The following is a 21490-nucleotide window of genomic DNA, read 5'->3' on the forward strand; positions in this document are numbered from 1 at the left end:
CTGGCTTTGAAGCCTATTCCTCCTGAATGTTGCAGCATTACCTGAAGAGCCCAAATGCCTGGAGGACACTGTGCCCCAAGACCACCATTTCTCGTTCAGATGCTGCGACAGAGGAGGATTGTGGAAACATTACTGGCCGAGTGATAGACATCAAGAATGCTCAACTGGAGACATATCTTCATCAGTTGAGCCTTCGGGATGACTATCACTCCCTCTCAGTGTGGATGGTGACCAGTATGCCCACTAGCAGATGGTTCCTCTGATGGTCAAACCAAGCCACATTGTGAAACACAAGCTGCTAATGCAGAGGATACTCACTAGTTCTGGTCTCCTGAACCCAAGCGTCCAGAGTAATTCACTTCCACAGGGAAGTACTGGAAGTGACCTACCCACCCAGCTCTGTGGTGGGCTATCGGGCGGTCACTGCTTGGGGAGGTGGAGCTGGACAGGGTATCGAAGGTTACTTGTTGTGAGCTCTCTGCATTCCAGGTCCTATTCTGGAATGATGGGCTAGCATGGTACAAAGGACATTGTGGTCCGGATAAAGCCTTGTGAAGGCTTATGGAGGTAAATGGTTACCTAGGAAACACGGCACAGAAAGAGGCCATTCGGCCCAGTTAGTCCATGCCAGTGCTTGTGCTCCATTCGAGCTTCCTCCTGTCTTTCCTCATCTATCAGCAGAACCCTCTATTCCCTTCTCCCTCTGCTTGTCTGGCCTCCCTGTGGTACCGAGCTCCACATTCTCACCACGCTCTGGGTAAAGATTTTCAGGTACAGCAGGTGCCCGTTGGTGCTGAGGGCTTCTTTGGCGAGCAAATGGAGGAGCTGCTGCATAACTTCACTACCTTTCAATTCTACCCCTCTAGAAATAAACCCTAGGTTTATTTTGTGGTCTATAGTTCCCTGGACATGTTCTATCTCCCTTAAATACAGGAATGGATTGGTGGTGGTGCTGTATCAACTAGAGGAGGAAGGTCAATAACAAGCGCCTTTACATTTCCCGGGCGTATGTCTCCCACATTCTGGCGGCTTCCATACGGCCGGTGGCGTGCTGGAAGATGAGCGGCTCTGGGATTCGTTCCATCAATTCTGGGAATGGCTGAAGGTTCTGCTACAGCAGCTCCTCCACTTGCTCGCCAAAGAAGCCCTCAGCACCAAATACTAAAGGGCACCTGCAGTACCTGAAAGAGCCCCAAGTTGCATGGCCAAGCTCATTGGCAACGCAAAATCCACTGGATGCTGGGCCCTGCTCCGATATTGAAGGCACCCACACAGCTTGTTGCTGCAGTAGATGCTCTCCGAAGGTGGTCCTCACTCTGTGACAGGGATTGCTCCCTCAACTCACCTGCGAGGTATTAGGCTGTTGGTAAGTAAAGCCGGCCGGCTCCAATGTTTTTGGTGGCAGGGAATTCAGGATATACGCTAAACCCTGCAGGAAGTCCGCCAGACCCCAAATGTGGGTGGACCAGGACTAGTTTCACTGAGCAATAACCTTCCTTCTGATGCCTTCACGACTGAAGTTCACCAGATGCCAGTAAACTGCAAGGTGTGAAAGCAGGGTGGCGGAGGCACTATGGATGCTGTCTGCCTTGGTCTTAACTCAAGGGTGCATATTAAACCAACCCAAACTGTCCAGGGAATTGGTAGAATGAATACAGCTATAGCCTGAGGCCTTTGCAAGAGCCCAAATAAAAACTCAACTCCCCAACCCCCCACCCCCCAAGTGAACAGACTTCTGGAACCCACAGTTTCAGGCTAGGTTACCCTCGTGTTAAATACATGAAAAAGGCTAAACGATTGGAGATCGTGCTCCGACTCGGGCTCCCAGCTTAGCTTCCGAAGTCGGGATGCCTCTGGGAAGTTTCCTCAGGCTGAAGAGACAGGGAAGGTTGATAGTGAGACTCTGGGAACAGAGAGGAGGGCCTTATGATCAGCCTTCCCTGTTGGTTCAGGAAAGTCTCAGGGCAACAACCAAAGCGTCCCTTCTTGAGAGTTTCTTGTTTAGTCCCGAGGTGGATCCCTGGCTGGCACGGGTTGGAGATAACTGCACAGATTGGGCTTTACCCGGTGCAGTGCAGTTCATCCCAAGCAGTGCCGAGCTGAGCCTGAAGTTGGAGCAGGGTTGGTGCTTGATGCTGATGCAGGGACATGAGGGCTAGATGGGTCTGTAGCGGGGGTGTTGGTGATGGCCGTCAAATGAAACACAAATTGAAAGGTGTGGAGTTGGCACTGAGAAATGGATGGGACACAGAGGGATGGTGTGAGGAGAATTTCAGGTGCACCGCTCCCCTTCTTTTGTGGTTTCTCTGCGGCATTGATTTGATTTCTGTCACGATGTACTCTCTCGTGTGTCTGATCCACTTGTCTTTGTGGTTTCGTTACTCACAACTTTAGTCTATAGGTATTTTGATGAAAACGCCCATTTTCTCTCTCTCATCCTGACGTCAACTTTGTACCTCTAGCAGAAGAAGAAATTACAGATTTTTTTTTTTTAAATCACTGGATCGCAATCAACAGCTACAGGTACTTTCGGGCTATCCTTGTATAGTAAACCATTGAAGCTGTAAATGCTTAATGCAGATTCTGGGGGCAAAACTATCAACTTGTTTATTTTCATGTAATGTTACTGGCCACAGATTCTGCTGCCACCTGAATATTAAAGGTTGTGGAGTTGGGGAATGTTCACCTCCTTCAGAATCCGAGTAATGGTCCAGAATGGCGGCAATGCCATCAGGTGAACCAGGATTACTGGGACACGGAGCTTCTCTGACACAATCGGAGGGCTTTTAGTGGCAGTACCTGAGCCAGCTGACCTGGGAGCAGGTCCTTGACAAGGACCCAGGGATTGGTAAGGTCAGAGGGCACCAGTAACAGCTGGGACAAGAGTTTCCCATCGACTCCTTGTCCCACAGATTATCCCAGTTGATCAGAACAATGAGCGAGTACTGATCTGGTTTCAGTTTCCAGGGTTTGAGCACTGATGTCTGCATGGTCACTGCAGTGGATTATACTGTTACGCACTCTGACATCACGGGGAATTAGACAAGCTGGAATAAACAAACCTTATACATCAACACCCTTCTGACTGTCAGCTGGTTAGTGATGATTCCATTGTTCACGCTCCTTTCATCAGGTCTTCTAGCCGGCCACATTCACTCCTAGAGAGATTAGCCCATTAGTCACAGTCAGTACAGCTCCCTTCCCTTCACTTAAACAGGTTGTGCAGCCTCTTCTGCCTCAGGTTGCCCCTGTTTACAAACCTATTGTGATGTCTGTGATCACGATGATGTACAGTTTAAGATCAGGCTTGCCTTGTGATGTCACCATTTAACCCATCCAGTTAAAGGTGCCTCACCTTGATGCAACCGTGTTTGGCCAAAAAATTTTGGGCCTTAGTTGTGCTGGAATGCAATAACAGCTTTGCACTTGGTTATTAACCAGAGAGTCGGGTATGCGGGCAATGGGCAGTGATGGGATTGTTTGCCTTCTCCGTGCCCCCTTCACTCAGTGGGGCCCAGTTAACTTTGTGACAATTGCTCACCCGGCAGACTTTCCCAAGCAATGTCCCGGGAGATCTACCAATGATAAATAGTTGTCTACATTTACAGAATAGGGAGTGAGGACCAAACTCAAGGGCTGGCAGGAGCTGGTCAGTGAGGGAGCTGAGAGTGGGACTCAGTAACTATCTGTGAGCTGGCTGCAGGCTCCAGACTACCTGTTAACAATGCCAAAGAAGATCTAATAACAAAATGAACTGCTCCAACAACTTACTGTGCATCAGTAGTATTACTGTTATATATGTGGACGTGTATTTACTCTGTACAACCACCAGAGGGATCATTCCCGGAGTCCCAAGGGATCCCGTAATCACTTCGGAGCACAGGTATTTAAGGAGGCTTCACAGGTTAGAGAGGCATTCTGGAGACCTGCAATAAAAGACTAAGGTCACACTTTACTTTGAGCTCACAGTGTTCATTCTGACTCCTTCTCCATACACAACAACTGGTGACGAGATACAGATAGCGAACCCAAAGTTGCAGAGAACAGTGGGCATCCTGGAGAAATTTTCGGAGGGAGATGATTGGAAAACTTTTGTGGAGCTACTCGACCAATACTTCGTGGCCAATGAGCTAGATGGGGAAGAGAGCGCTGCCAAATGTAGAGCGATCCTCCTCACGGTCTGTGGGGCACCAACGTATGGCCTCATGAAGAATCTGCTCACTCCAGCGAAACCCACGGAGAAATCGTACGACGATTTGTTCACACTGGTCCGAGAGCATTTGAACCCGAAGGAAAGCATTCTGATGGTGAGGTACCCGGCATTCTACAAAAGGTCCTACAAAAGGTCTGAAGGCCAGGAAGTGGCGAGTTATGTCGCCGAGCTGAGATGCCTTGCAGGACATTGCAAATTTGAAGGACATTTGGAGAACATTCTCAGAGACTTTTTCATACTTGGCATTGGCCACGAAACCATACTTCGCAAGCTTTTGACTGTAGAGACCCCAACCTTGAGTAAGGCCATAGCAATAGCCCAGGCGTTCATTGCCACCAGTGATAATACTAAGCAAATCTCTCAGCACATAAGTGCTGCTACAAGTACTGTGAACAAAGTGATGTTGTAACATACAGGGCAGGTCACACATACCTGCAGCTGCATGTCCGCAGATGTCCCAGAGTCCACCATCAAGGGTGATGAATGAAAGGCCAGTAACATCTTGTTGGCGCTGCGGGGGTAATCATCGTTTCCATTCATGTCGATTCAAAGGATACGTTTGCAAGGGCTGTGGAACAATGGGACACATCCAACGAGTGTGCAGGCGAGCTGCTAAGCCTGTTAATCCTGCAAACCACCACGTTGCAGAGGAGGACAAATCCACGGAGGATCACTACGAACAGAGCCTCAGTCACTTTCACAACGAATTGTCCTCAGATAATGCTGAATGTTGAACTGTATGGACTCCCGGTGTCAATGGGCACGAGCCAGTCCATCATGGGCAAAAAGACTTTCGAAAGGTTGTGGTGCAACAAGGCCTCAAGGCCACTCTTAACTCCAGTTCGCACGAGACTAAGAACTTGCACTAAAGAACTGATTCCTGTAATTGTCAGTGCTACCGTAAAGGTCTCCTACGATGGAGTGGTGCACAAGCTACCACTCTGAGTGGTACCGGGCGATGGTCCAATGCTGCTCGGCAGGAGCTGGCTGGGAAAGATACGCTGGACTTGGGACAACGTCCGAGCACTATCGCCTGCTGACGACACTTTGTGTGCCCAGGTCTTCAACAAATTTCCTTAACTGTTCGAACCAGGCATCGGGAAATTCCAAGGAGCAAAAGTGCAGATCCACCTAATTCCGGGGGCGCGACCCATCCATCACAAGGTGAGAGCAAGTACTGTACATGATGAGAGAAAGGGTAGAGATCAAGCTAGACCGGCTGCAACGAGAGGGCATAATTTCACCGATCGAGTTCAGCGAGTGGGCCAGTCCTATTGTCCCAGTCCTCAGGGGAGACGGCACCGTCAGAATCTGTGGCGATTACAAAGTAACTATCAATCGTTTCTCCCTGCAGAACCAATACCCACTACCAAAAGCCGATGACCTCTTTGCAATGCTGGCGGAAGGAAAGACGTTCACGAAGCTGGATCTGACTTCAGCCTACATGACGCAGGAAATGGAGGAATCATCGAAGGCCCTCACCTGCATAAACATGCACAAAGGTCTTTTTGTTTATAACAGATGCCCTTTTGGAATCTGATCAGTGGTGGCGATATTCCAGAGAAACATGGAAAGTTTACTGAAGTTGGTTCCGCACACCGTGGTCTTCCAGGACGACATCTTGGTCACCGGTCGGAACACAGTCAAGCACCTGCAGAACCTGGAGGAGGTTCTTAGTCGACTCAACCACGTGGGGTTCAGGTTAAAATGCTCGAAGTGCATTTTCCTGGTGCCTGAAGTGGAGTTCCTGGGAAGGAGGATTGCGGCGGATGGCATCAGGCCCACCAACGCGAAGACGGAGGCAATCGAGAACGCACCGAGGCCACAGAACATGATGGAGCTGCAGTCATGTCTGGGACTCTTGAACTACTTTGGTAACTTCTTACTGGGTCTCAGCACCCCGCTAGAACCACTACATGTCTTACTACAAAAAGGGGGTGAATGAGTTTGGGGCAAAAGCCAAGAAAATGCCTTTGTAAAAGAGCAAAAATTGTTATGCTCAAACAAATTGCTTGTGTTGTATGATCCATGTAAGCGTTTGGTACTCTCATGTGATGCGTCATCATATGACGTCAGGTGTGTATTGCAACAAGCTAATGATTTTGGGAAACTGCAACCGGTTGCTTATGAATCCAGGAGTCTGTCTAAGGCCGAGAGAGCCTACAGCATGATTGAAAAAGAAGCATTAGCGTGTGTCTCTGGGGTAAAGAAAATGAATCAATACCTGTTTGGGCTAAAGTTCGAATTGGAAACTGACCATAAGCCACTTATATCCCTGTTTTCCGAGAGTAAAGGGATAAATACCAACGCATCGGCCCTCATCCAGAGATGGGCGCTCACGTTGTCCGCATAAAACTACGCTATCCGCCACAGGCCAGGCACAGAAAACTGCGCTGATGCTTTCAGTAGGCTGCCATTGCCCACCACGGAGGTGGAAATGGCACAGCCCGCAGATCTAGCCATAGTTATGGAAGCATTTGAGAGTGAGCAATCACCCATCACTGCCCGGCAGATCAAAACCTGGACAAGCCAGGACCCCTTATTATCTCTAGGCAAAAGCTGTGTGCTTCACAGGAGCTGGTCCAGTGTCCCAGTGGAAATGCAAGAAGAGATAAAGCCGTTCCAGTGGCGCAAAGATGAAATGTCTATACAGGCAGACTGCCTTCTGTGGGGCAATCGAGTTGTGGTCCCCAAGAAGGGCAGAGACACCTTCATCAATGACCTCCACAGTACCCACCCAGTCATCGTAATGATGAAAGCGATAGCCAGATCCCACGTGTGGTGGCCCGGTATCGATGCGGATTTAGAATCCTGCCTTCACAGATGTAATACATGCTCGCAGTTAAGCAATGTACCCAGGGAGGCGCCGCTAAGTTTATGGTCTTGGCCTTCCAAACCGTGGTCTAGGGTACACGTCGACTATATAGGCCCATTCTTGGGTAAAATGTTCCTTGTAGTTGTAGACGCGTAATCCAAGTGGATTGAATGTGAGATAATGTCGGCTAGCAGGTTCGTTTCCACCACTGAAAGCCTGCGGGCCATGTTTGCCACACATGGCTTACCCGATGTCCTGGTGAGCGACAATGTTTTACCAGTGCTGAGTTCAAAGAATTCATGACCCGTAACGGGATCAAACATGTCACATCTGTCCTTTTTAAACCAGCGTCCAATAGTCAGGCAGAGAGAGCAGTGCAAACCATCAAGCAAGGCTTGAAGAGGGTTACTGAAGGCTCATTGCAGACTCGCCTATCCAGAGTCCTGCTTAGCTACCGCACGAGACCACACTCACTCACTGGGATCCCACCTGCTGAACTGCTCATGAAACTGCTCATGAAAAGAGCACTTAAGACAAGGCTCTCGTTAGTTCACCCTGATCTATACGAACAGGTAGAGAGCAGGCGGCTTCAACAAAGTGCATACCATGATACCGCAAATGTGTCATGTGAGATTGAAGTCAATGATCCTCTATTTGTATTAAATTATGGACAAGGTCCCAAGTGGCTTCCCGGCACCGTCATGGCCAAAGAGGGGAGCAGGGTGTTTCGGGTCAAACTTTCAAATGGACTCATTCACCGGAAACATTTGGACCAAATCAAACTCAGGTTCACGGACTACCCTGAGCAACCCACCTTGGACCCTACCTATTTTGATCTCCCAACACACACACCAGTGGCAACCGACACCACGGTTGACCACGAAGCAGAACCCATCATCCACAGCAGCCCTGCTCGGCTCAACACACCAGGCAGCCCAGCAAGACCAGCTGCACAGCAGCCCAGCGAGGGCCCAACAAATGATTCAACAATACCAGCTTTCACACCGAGAGGATCAACCAGAGCAAGAAAGTCCCCAGATCGACTCACACTGTAAATAGTTACACTATTGACTTTGGGGGGGAATGTTGTTATATATGTGGACTTATATTTACTCTGTACAGCCACCAGAGGGCTCATTCCCCGGAGTCCGGAGGGATCCCGTAATCCCTTGGGAGCACAGGTATTTAAGAGTGCTTCACAAGTTGGAGAGGCACACTGGAGACCTGCAATAAAAGACTAAGGTCACACTTTACTTTGAGCTCACAGTGTTCAGTCTGACTCCTTCTCCATACACAACAATTACTGTATCTATTGAACTGTTTATGTTGTTCGTTATGACTTTCACAAATTATGATACAAGATCAATTGGTTAATACCAACCTTTCAAAACTCACAACCTGCTCTCTAATCTGCTGGTTGATGATGTTTTCATTGTTTTTGTTCTCTTTATAAAGCAAAGATGGTGAGATATTCTAGCCAGCCACATTCACCCCTCGATAGATCAGCCAGCTAGTCACAATCAGTGCAGCTCGTTTTCCTTTCCTTAAACTGGTTGTGTCTCAGGTTGCTCGATGTTTACAAACCTATTGTGATGCCTGATCCCAATGTGATGCACAGTGTAGGGTCAGGCTAGCCTTGTGATGTCACGGTTTGATGCAACAGTGTTTGGCCAAAAATCCTTGTGCTTTAGATTACAATGACTCGATGCGCTAGAATGCAATAACAGCTTTACACTTGGTTATGACCCAGAGAAGAGGATGCACGGGTGATGGGCAATGATGTGCTTGTTTGCCTTCTCCGTGCCCACATCTCTGGGTGGAGGATGATTCTAGTTCTCCAATGTCCTTCTGAAACAGAGTTTGTGTTTCTTGGGTTTGGAGCGCTGGACGCTCAGATCAACTGTGGTGCAGCATACTATTGATCAGGACACACTGATGCCGTGTTATACATCATTTTCCAGTTTTCAGCCCAATCTCCCAACACATTCAGATCTGCCTGAAGCAGACAAGCACTTTCCACAGTTCTAACACTCGCACAGATCTTGGGGGCGCAAATTTAAGTTGTATAAGGCTAGATCGAGGTTAGATGTCAAGAGGTGGTTCTTTTCCCAGAGAATAATAGACCTCTGGAACAAGCTGCCCTCTCATGTGGTGGATGCAGACTCACTGAATTTCCTCAAAGCAAAAGCTGGATTTGTTTCTGGCTGTAGCGGAGATCACCTGTTACAGAAGGGAATTTAATGGCCAGAGTGATCTCCTGGACTAGTTTCAATCGCCTAGATGGGTCGGAGAGGAATTTCCCAGATTCTTTTTTCCAAATTGGCCTGGGGTTTTCTTTACCTGTTTTTTTGCCTCTCTCAGGAGATCACATGGTTTGGGGTGAGGTGGAGTGTATCTATTGTGATACACAATGTATCGCAATTGTGTGGGACAGGCTCGATGGACCAGATGGTCTTTACCTGCCCGTCATTGTTTGTATGTTTCGTATCTTCCTCTTCCTGGTTGGTCTTGATGCCATTTCCCTCTTCCCTCTCTTCTTCACCTTCTGATTCTTTCTTACCCTCCATCCCACCCTCTATCTTCATCCCTTGCCCTTCTTCCTTTTATTGCTTAAAATTCCTTCACTGTGAGAAATGCTAGAACCATGTACCTTATAGTCCATATAAGTTAGGAGTAACAGCTTGCCTCAGTCGTGGAACTTTTGGCTTTGAAAATTGTGGGTCCAACATCCATGCATGACTTGAGGACATAATCTAGACTGACACTTCAGTGCAGTACTGAAGGAATGCTGCATAGTGAGAGGTGCTGTCTTCAGAGGATGTTAAACCAAGGCCCCACAATGCCAGGTAAGTGTGTTGGGTTTCAGTGACTCTGCATTGCTTTGACTAGTTGACAGCTGCAAAAGTTTGCAATTGTTGTGAAATGTCTTCTAATAACGTAAGATAAAACATCAGTACAATGGTTGGAAACAATGGCCATGGCCAGGCCAATCAAGAATGAAATGTAACGCAACTGTAACTATCACCAATGTAACTTCACGCAAAGCGTTCATTTATAAGCTGCTGACTCAAGAGTCTTGCAGCTGCATAACTACCACGGGGCTTTTCCAGTGTAGGGGGGGTGGGGATGGGGCTCGTGGGGGCATGGGTGCATCGCCAGGCTGATTGTCCTCCCTGAGGTCCTCATCCTTCTCTTCCGCCTCCCCTCTCTCCTGAGGTGGACCAGCGATCCCATCTGGCAATTATTGTCCTCTCCTGAAAGCTAGGTTATGCAACATGCAGCACACCACAATGAACTTAGCGACCTGCTCAGGGTGGTATTGTAGGTTGCCTCCTGAGTGGTCCAGGCATACTGCTTCAGAACTCCAATTGTCTTTTCGACGATATCGCGTGTCGCTATATGGCTTTCATTGCCGCACTTCTCAGCTTCTGTAGATTTTAAGGAGAATCTTAAAGGAGGAGAGAGGAGTAGAGAGGCAGAGCGATTTAGGGAGGGAATTGCAGAGCTTAGAGCCAAGACAGCTGAAGACATGACCACCAATGATGGGGCAAAGGGAGTGGGGGATTCTAAAAAGGCTAGAGTTGGAGGAACCCGGCGTTCAGAAAATATAAACAGGGGAGATTTGCAAACAGGGCAGGGCTTCCATCTGAACAATGTTCCACTGAGCACTTTTAACATGTGACAGTGACCTTACCTATTGGATTCTCATTGTTTTTTACATGTTCTCTATTTATTTCAGATGTTGAGCATTTTGTTTGGACACTCTCTGCATTAATAACAGAATCGAGTTCAACATCAATGCGGAAACAGTATTTCAGTGAGCGAGTGGTCAATCTAAGGAACAGGCTGCCTGGGGGCATAGAGGAAGCAGCTAGTATTCAATCACTCAAATCCAAATTAGATAGAGTTAGAAAGCAATATTTATGATATGGCATATGAGTAATTTCAGACATGCTACATGGTAAGTGTAGAATGCTTGAAATGACTTATGCTTGAATGTTTCCCAAAGCTCTCCGCCACTGGGGTTTTCCTCGTCTCATGTCTGGGTCTGTTGTAGACTAATTTAGACTAATTGATAGAGATTACTCACCATGATTAGTTGACAACTCCATTATCGTTGTAGCATGCAACTAGCAGGATGGTGGAAGGCGAACCAGCTTTCCGTCTGACGATTCCTCTGTTCCTCAATTGTGATCTTTCATAATGTGATTTCAAACAATTATTTTTTATAATCCATCCATTTCATGAACCAGAATTTGATTATTTTCCTTGAGAGAATGTTTCAGGGCCAATCTAACACCAATTATGGCTTGTTGCAGCATATATCATTTTAATCAACTCAATCTCTTTCACGGCCATGTGCGTGGGAGTTGCAATATCATTATGTAGGAAAAAAACTGTCTGCAAACTAAAGGTCTCCAAAAGTAACCTGATTTCAAAACAGTTAATGATATTACAGATTGCTCGGACTTACTGTGGGGGAAACCATGCTCGATAGACAGACACATAAATTCTGAGGTTTTAAAAATTGATACAGAAAAATTGAAAAATTGAAGCGTATTACTCTTATCTACATGTGGGCCTGTCTTAACTTCATGTAACACTGATTTTAAACTGATTTCCACAACCAGAGACTAATCGCTTCGTAAGTAGACATACATGAGGTCAGGAAATCATTTACCTGTGTTGAGCTGTTAGGCTTTCTGGAAAAATTAGTTACTCTGTCTTGAGAAAAAACCCTAGACTAGACACCGTCAAAAGTGATAGGAAGGCCTGTTGTACGTGAAATGCACTTTTAAATTGACAATTGTGCCAGTGACGAGATCTGCAGTTGCTCACTTGTCTACACAATGGCAGCTTGTGAAAAATGAGAAACAGAATACTCACCTTTCCTGCGATACATACTCCCTGTCTCTTTGGCATATGAAAACTGAATGACTTGAAGCATGAGTACATTACATAGAACAATACCTGAATGTTAAACACTTAGGGCTCGACTTCCCACTTTTTTTGCATTGATACCAGCCACTTAATGTTCATTCGAGATGAGGTATAATGCACAGATATCGCCCATTTAGGCACAAAATGGAAACTAACGGCCATTTATCGCTCACTTATCGCCCAGTGTTACTTTTGGCATGTACGTAATGCCGAGAAATAATAATATCACCCGCCCACTTTTTTTTGGCATAAAGATCAGAATGGGCGAAACCAACGCCCAAAATATCGCCGAACGTTACTTTCGACATGTAATTAATGCTGAGATTTAATAATACCGCCCGCCCATTATTTTTTGTCATAAAGATCAGAATTGCAGAAACTAACGCCCAAAATATCGCCGAGCGTTACTTTCGGCATGTAATTAATGCCGAGATTTAATAATACCGCCCGCCCACTATTTTTTGTCATAAAGATCAGAATTGCTGAAACTAACGCCCAAAATATCACCGAGCGTTACTTTCAGCACCTCGCATACATATCACCGAAAATATTTATCGCCGAAAAAACCGCTGTGAAAAAGTTGCTCTCACCTGAACTAATCACAGCGGTATGGAAGCCATTTTATAAATCGGAGGTCGGCTCATTTAAAAGGCTGCTTCAACTTCTGGGGAGTTTTGATGTACTGTGGAGTTCTTTTAAGGTGATTTGAACATCTGAACAAACATCTTGTATTACTGTGGATGATTGGAATTTAGTTTAGGTGTCTTAGTGGGAAAATTTATTGTTTGTGAACAATAGGTATAATACTGGTAGTTATTGTAATGGGGCCTGTTATTTCTCAGCCTGTCTTGATGACTACGCACATGCTGAAGACTAGAGATGGCAGAAGGTATATTCAACAGCATTATGTGCCCAATCTAAGATGTGCCAGACTGCTGAGGAGGACGAGACCTTACACCCCATGCACTTACAGGGAGAAACGGTCTTACCTGAACATGTCCGATAACACGTGCCTTAGGAGACTGCGCTTCCGGAAAGAGGTTATCAATGAGATATGCCAGCTCATCAGGGGAGATCTGCAGCCTACCTGCACCATCAGGTCTGCACTGTCCGTCGAGGTCAAGGTCACTGCGGCAGTTTCCTTCTATGCGTCAGGTTCCTTTCGGTCCTCAGCTGGCGACATTTGCGCTATATCTCAGCATGTCACATGTTGTTGCATTCGACAGGTCACTGAAGCCTTTTACGCACACAGGATGGACTTTATCAGCTTCCCTATGACCAGGGAGGCACAGACTGAGAGGGCTCTAGGATTTTACTGAATTGCAAACTTCCCCAAGGTGCAGGGAGCAATAGAATGTACGCACATCACCATGCAGGCACCTTTTCAGGATGCTGAGGTTTTTTGGAACCGAAAGGGATTCCACTCCGAGTGTGCAACTCATTGTTGACCAGCAACAGATTATTATGGCAGTGACTGCCAAATTTCCGGGCAGCATCCATGATGCTCACATCCTGCTTGAGAGCCCTGTATCTGACATGTTTACCAGTCAGCCACAAAGTCAATGCTGGATGCTTGGTGACAAAGGATATGGCCTCGCCACCTGGCTGATGACCCCCCGCTGCGTAACACCCAGACGGAAGCTGAGAAGTGATACGAGAGCCACAGAACCACATGCAATATCGTCGAGAAAACCATTGGAGAGCTTAAGCAGCTCTTTAGATGTCTGGACCACTCAGGAGGCGAGCTCCAATACCACCTTGAGCACGTAGCTCAATTCATGGTGGTGTGCTCCATGCTGCACAACTTGGCTATCAGGAAGGGACAAGGATTGTCAGAAGGGACTGCTGGTCCACCTCAGGAGAGAGAGGAAGAGGAGGATGAGGAGGTGGACGCTGACCTTAGGCCAGACAATCAGGCTGACGATGAAACCATGCCACCACCCCTCTCTAGACTGCAGGAAAGGGCCCGTGGTGGTTACATAGCTGCAAGACTCTTACGTCAGCTGCTCATAAATGAGCGCTTTGCTTGAAATAACGTTGGTGGTATTTACAAAGCTGCAACACTGTTGTGTGTGCAGCTCATACATGAATGGTGTGCATCACCTTGGTGACAGCTAAAGTTTAAGTTGATTCAAGTTAAATTTAATTATCCCCTTTCATGTTAAGGACTCACCAGTGTGTAACGGTGCATCTATCTGAGACAATGCGCAACAAGGTTATGTGAAGTAAACAACATTTAATGAGAACATTTGTATGAAAGCATAATTATATCTGTAAAAAACACTCTACCCTACCCCACAACAAATTTATAAACATTATATCATTCATATTTGCAACTACACTTCATAAATGTCAAACACAAATGCAAAAAGACAAGGTGCCCCCCTCCCCTCTAACCTCCCAACAAAATAGCAGCAACAACATTAAAATACTGTGACCAAGATAACACCAGCGGCCATGCACCTCACTTTCCTTTCCGCCCCCCCCCCCCTCCGCTTCTCCCCACCTGTATCTCTCCCCTTCCCCTGCTGACTCCAAGCCGCCTGGCTGAGGAGCTCCTCAGGCGATGCTTCATTGGGGGGGTGGGGATGACGGCAGAACCGCTGCTTGGACGGATACGGGAGAGGGTGGTCCCAAGGTGGAACGTGCTCCGAGCCAGAAGCAAGATCTTCCTCCTGGCTCTCATGTCATTAGCAATAGGGGTGCGGCACCTTGTGGTCCAGTGCCGCGCTACGGGACCATTGGGAGGCTTCTGCCACTAGGGCTATCACCTCCAGGGCCTCTGCCATCCGCAGCACACACTCCATCATGGTGGCGGACATGCTGGCCATCTGTTGGGATATGCCCCCATTGTCAGTAGGATCTGCTGACCTATGTCAACACTCCTCCTGGACAAGTGTGCCATGTCCTCGCTCAGATCTGACGCTCATGGAGCACCTGCTGCGTCGAGCCAACCTTTGCGTGGTCGCGCCATCCTGGAGACACCTCAGGTGGCCTGCGGCAAGGTGCTTTGGCCTGGTACCTCCACGGTGGAGGAGGGCATGGCCGTAGGAGCACAAGATGTAATCGGTGTCAACTGCATTTTGGAGCTTGGCGATGCAGGCTCCTCGAAGTCCGCATTCTCATCCATGAAGAAGGCACGCAGCAGCTCCATGGCCGAGAATCGGGGCTCCTCAGCACCAGATGTCCGAATGTCCGTCCACTCCGGCCCCACCCCACCAGCTTCTGGGCTCGGTGGTGTTGCATGGGGCCACGCTGCTGGCTGAGCTACAAAACATAAATGCAGTTATTAGAGGAGAATGGGTTGCCAGGGTCGATTCCAACGCTACACACAGCATATGCACGACAAAAGCACCACCGCTATCAAAATCATCACAGACATCACATTTCATGACCATGACCAAATTTGCATTGCAATGATTCTCATGAGGCCATCATTATTTATATAACACTTTTATCAATCATCTATCATATATTATTGGTCGGATATGAGTGTGTGTGGCATCTATTGACTTTACATCATGCAATGGTGCATACTTAACTCACGTGGCATCACATCAAGTTCTGCAGCTGCATGCATGGCTGACCGGAGGTGGCTCCCCACAATGTCAGCACCCTCTCCTCGATGTCAGTGAGCTCGATGATGACTGGTGACCCGCCACCCTAACCCTAACCCTAACCCTAACCCGCCACCTGTTCGCCTCTGCTTGGCCCTATTCTTCGAAAGCTTCCTCTGTAAAAAGTAACACCAGCACGACATGGCATGAGATCATTGCATGAGATCATTGCTAGGTATTGTCACAGAGACTTACACAATACATAACCGATAAATGTAATCATGATTATTATGATAATTATCATTCTTTACCTAAAGAAGTACACCTTAAACACAGGCTTTGAGTAAAACATTCCCAGTATAAGTGCAAGACATCACATCTGATTTTAATCAATCATTACACTTACAAATCAAATGATATAAATATATAAGTACATGTAACTTACTCTGGCGGATCTGACAAGGTCGTTCCAGCGCTTGCGGCACTGGTTTCCCTCACGCACCTTGTTGGTCGCCGACAAGACCACCTTGGCTATGTCAGCCCATATGGTAGACCTTTGGGGTAGGCTTCCCACGCCCAACCTGGGTCAATTGACCCCAGCGTGACTCTACCTCCTGCAGGAGGGAGGCATTTGCCTCGTCGGAGAATCTCCTCGCTCGTTTACGTCCTCCCAATTGTTCCTCTCCCACCTCACTGCTTTTGCCAGCGTCCTCAGTCTCCACAGCGTGCTGTGTCGCCTCCTCCATCCCTTCTGTTTTAAATATTATTTTTTCAGCACAAACTCGGTGGCAACTACGTTCTTTGTGCTCAGCAGTCTTTTTGCTGCTGGTAAATGTCCCTCCTGCCTCCCACAACTGCCAAATAAGCACACAAAACACATGCTTTCAGTTTCTCTCTGCTCCCCCTCTCTCTCTCTTTTCTCTTCTGCGCATGTAATGATGACCCCTGACCTCCTGAAACGTGGGAAACGACCGTTGCCATGCCGTTGCTATGGACACCGACACTTTATGGCAGAAGGTCAAAAAAATTTAACGCCAATTTTATAAAATGGAAAGTTGGGGTTTTGAAAATGGGCGATAATCTGGTGATCTCAAAACCCATATTTATCGCCCACACTGGAAATAACACACCTTTTTGGGCAATCTGCACAATAGTGGAAAGTCTAGCCCTTAGCTATCCTATCAACAGAGATCACACTTCAAAAAAAGTACTTCATTAGCTGTAAAGCGATTTGGGACGCCCCGAGGTACTATATAAATGCAATATAAAACGTCTTTCTTTCTTAGCATTATGTAGTTTCGCATGGTCCTATAAGCACTTTTACATTAGAGAAGTGCAGTTAATGGAGAAAGCATTACCCTTAGTACAAACAACCTGGCCTGCAGAAACTCTTAACAAAGATGGGCTACAAATCTGTGAACAGAAAAAGGCCTTGCAGCAAAAAGCTGAGCGTGTAGAGTGAGTGACCCCCCACCCACCCAGTGCTTGCTCTCTCTATCAATCAATGCTCCATATTTCACATTGGAGCGCTGCAGTGACCCAACAGCCAATGGGGGAACAGGAAGGGGCCGAGGCTGCTGCCCAAAACATGAACAACAGGGTAAAAGCATCTTGCGTTCCGTGAGTTGATACAACAGTGCCCACTTTTCAAAGGGGACTTCCACAGGGAGAGCAGACTTTCATCCCACCTGTCTCAGAACGATTCAAATCCAAGTCCCAGAGGTGAAAGGATGAGGCCTAACCCACTGACCCTGTCTCTCCCTCAAGACCATGGTTTAAGCATTGGTGTATTCAAAGGTTTTCAGGATCGTTCATCTTTTCTTCTGCTGTTCATATTTTGTGAGACTCTGGATAATTCCTGGATCTTGGATAGTGCGTAGAATTGCAGAAACTATTTGTATTCTCTCACTAACCACCGCCCAATTGACATTCAATAGCACTATCATCGGCGAATCCCCCACCGTCAACATCCTGGGGGTCACCATTGATTAGAAACTTAATTGGACCAGCCACATAAATACTGTAGCATCTATGTGGCTGGTCCAATTAAGTTTCTAATTAATTGGAAGAGGCTGGGTATTCTGTGGCCAGTGTCTCACCTCCTAACTCCTCAAAGCCTTTCCACCATCTACAAGGCACAAGTGAGGAGTGTGAGGGAATGCTCTCCACTTGCCTGGATGAGTGCAGCTCCAACAACATTCAAGAAGCTCGACACCATCCAGGAAAAAGCAGCCCGCTTGATTGGCACCCCATCTACCACCTTCAACATTCACTCCCTCCACCACTGGCGTATCATGGCTGCAGTGTATACCATCTACAAGATGCACTGCAGCAACTCACCAAAGCTTCTTCGGCAGCACCTCCCAAACCCACGACCTGTACCACCATGAAGGACAAGGGCAGCAGGTGCATGGGAACACCAGCACCTCCACGTTCCCCTCCAACTTACACACCATCCTAACTTGGAAATATATCCCCGCTCCTTCATCGTCGCCGGGTCAAAATCCTGGAACTTCCTCCCTAACAGCACCGTGGAAGTACCTTCACCACAAGGACTGCAGCGGTTCAAGGCGGCTCATCAAGGGCAATTGGGGATAGGCAATAAATGCTGGCCTTGCCAGCTACGCCCACATCCCATGAACAAATTTTTAAAAGCTACACTGCACTGGCTGTAAAACCTATCTTATCACAGTGAGCCTGTATTCACAGTCCATTCTCACTTTTACAAGCTCCCTATAACCTTTCCACCTTGCTTTCTCCATTGTTTTCCACTCAATGCCAAGGTGTAGCTATATGAGTAATTGCTGCTCTCCTCACTGGCACTGATTGTTGATTTAAAATTGCACAATACATACTGACAAGGGCATTGCTATCAGCATAGGGCGGTATCCAGTCTAAGAATCATCCTCAAAACAGAGGAGGATAGATGCCAATGTTTCCGAGGAACCTAAAGCAGCTCCTACAGCTTAGTCTGTTTGTTTCCCTGTGATGTGTCAGCCGTGGCTCATTGGTTGCCCTCTACCCTCGGAGTCAAAAGGATGTTGGTTCATAGTCCCACTCCGATGGTTTGAACAGAAAACCTAGGCTCACATTTCAGTGCATAGCTAAAGGGGCGCTGAACTGTCAGAGGTGCCGGCTTTCAGATGAGATGTTAAACTCTAGGCCCCGTCTGCTCTCTCGGGTGGACGTAAAAGATCTCACGACACTATTTACAAGAAGAGCAGGGGTGTTCACCTTGGTGTCCTGGCCAGTGCTTATCCTTCAATCAACACTACTAAAAAACAGCTTATCTGGTCATTATCACATTACTGTATATGGGACCTTGCTGTGCGCAAATTGGTTGCCACCTTTCCTACATTACAACAGTGGCGATATTGGTATTGTATTGGCTGCAAAGCGCTTAGGGTCATCCTAAGGCCCTGAAAGGCGCTATATAAATGCAAGTCTTTTTTTTCTGCAGTGCTTGTGATGTTTTGTGACGTTAAAGGCGCCATACGAATGCAAGTTATTACTTCTGTATGTTTACAAACAGTAGGTTTGCTGAGCACTTCTTTGATAACAATAGTGCCCCTTTAATATGAACCATAATTCCTGCTTTCCACTTACTTTCCAATTGTGGTTGCAAACATAAAATTGATGTAATCTGGAAAATCAGTAATATGGAAACCAGCACCCTGGCTTCAGTAATCATTTCCCATCTGTTATTTTATTCTGCTTCAACCTTATAACTCTGTGTGTGGAGTAATTAAAGTCAAGCAGGGAAATAAAAATGTATTTTTTCGGATGACTTTAATTGCTGCATGCAAGCTGAATTGGAAAATCCTTCCTGGGAGATTATTAATGCAGTCAGCTATTGATTCTTCCAGACACTGTTTAATTTTTTTTCCCATGAACTCCTTTTGAAAATGGGTTGAGAAATGAAGACTAAATTATGCATCTTAACAGCAGTGAACGCAGGGTCACAAGACCTGCGACAGTCATAAAGCCACGTTGTATAATCTTCACTTGTTAATGAGGAACCCAGGTGACCCGTAGTGCAGGTTGGGGTCAGAGTTCAAAGCACGGGCTAGAAGTGAATCAAGGAATAATGGTTAATGTATGTTAAGCTTGGATTTTAAGATCCTCTAGAGGGCTGGATTCTTGGCTTGTTGCCGCCTCTGTTTTCGCCTACATAACATCAGTTACTGTGCTTGTTAAGTAATTCATTGCATGTGAAGTACTTTGAGACATTACTAAGATAGAAAAGTTCTGTCGTCCCTGTTAGCGCCCCGGAGGGGCAGCAATGGCGGCGGTAAGCACTTCCAGGCGGGCAGCCAGCTTCCAGCACCCCGCCGGGGTTTTTGGTGCTGGTATCGAGGGCGCGCGAAGCATTACCACCCGGAATAGGCGAGCCGGTGTGCAACGCCCCTGGTTGCGACACCGGTTCGATTTTTGGCTGCTGCCCGAACCGTTGTACTCCGAAGAGCGATCTGCTGAGAATGCCTGTGAAAGCGGTAGTGGCCGCATTGAGATAAGTAATGTCAACCTCAGCCAAGTGTGATTTTTTTTGTTGCGATTTATGTTGTGGTGGCATGAGTTATTTATTAGGAATGTTTTGGTGGTTGTTTTTCAGGATTTCCCCACACCCCCCCCCCCACAGGCCTCTCTTAGAGCACTCCGAGGCCGGCTGTTTAGCTCGGGATTTTCCCATGCTCAGCCGGCCTAGCGCCCTGAAAGAGGTGTGTAACCCCTCCCTTAGCGCTCCACCCCACACTCAGGGCCCAGCTGCTGAATTTTGCTGACTGAGGCGCAAACTATTCCCGGGCTCAAACATTACCACCTGCCACCATTACCGCCCTTCAATGAGCAGAACCAAAAATCCAGCCCTCTAAGTTGTAAGAAGGAGCGAAGATGCAGGGAGGTCCACAGTTTGAGATCCTGAAAATAATGAGATAGGGTAGGAGGTGAAGCTGTAACTCCAGAGTGTTAGCTTGGCTCAGTGGGTAACTCACTTGCTTTTGAGTTAGATTATTGCCAGTTCAAGTTCCCCATCCCTCCCCAAGCACTTGATTGCATGATTCCTATTTTCAAACAACACCATCAAAAACAGACTAACTGGTAATCATTCTTGTTATATATGTAAATCTGTTAATACCATGTTCAACCACCAGAGGGCTCATCCCCTGGAGTCCCAAGGGGTCCCACAATCTCTTAGGAGCACCTATACTTAAGGAGGCCTCACAGGCTGGAGAGGCACTCTGGAGACCTACAATAAAAGACTAAGGTCACACTTTACTTTGAGCTCACAGTATCTGGTCAAACTCTTTATTCATACACTACAATTCTCATTGCTGTCTGGGCTCTTGCTCTGTGCAAATGGTCTATAAAACATCAGTCACTGTGCTTGTTAAGTAATTCATTGCATGTGAAGTATTTTGAGACATTTCTGAGATAAATGCAAGTCTCTTTTTGGTTTCAGTACAGTGACAATTCATTATTCCGGTGTCAGCTGTGGCTCAGTGGGGAGCACTCTCGCCTTTGAGTCAGAAGGTTGTGGGTTTACATCCCACTCCAGAGATTTGAGCACAAACATCTAGATTGTGACTCTGGTGCAGTGCGGAGGCCGTGCTGCTGCCTTTCGGAGGAGATGTGAAACCAGGTGGATGTGAACGATCCACACGATACAATTACCGTGAGTTATCCCTTGTTTCCTTGCCAATATTTGTCCCTCATCACTAAAACAGATTATCTGGTCATTATCACATTGCTGTTTGTGGGAGCTTGCAGTGTGCAAATTAGCTGCTGTGTTTCCTAAATTTTAACAGAGACCACACTTGAAAAGTACTTCAATGGCTGTAAAGCACTTTGGGATGTGCAGGGGTTGTGAAAGGTGCTATATAAATGCAAGTCTTTCTTTCTTGTATCAATAATATTTGAAAGAAATATAGATTGAAAATCAATGCATGTCTGTTTTCTCACTGCCTG

Source organism: Pristiophorus japonicus, chromosome 18, assembly GCF_044704955.1.
Source record: "Pristiophorus japonicus isolate sPriJap1 chromosome 18, sPriJap1.hap1, whole genome shotgun sequence".
Taxonomy (NCBI): Eukaryota; Metazoa; Chordata; class Chondrichthyes; family Pristiophoridae; genus Pristiophorus; species Pristiophorus japonicus.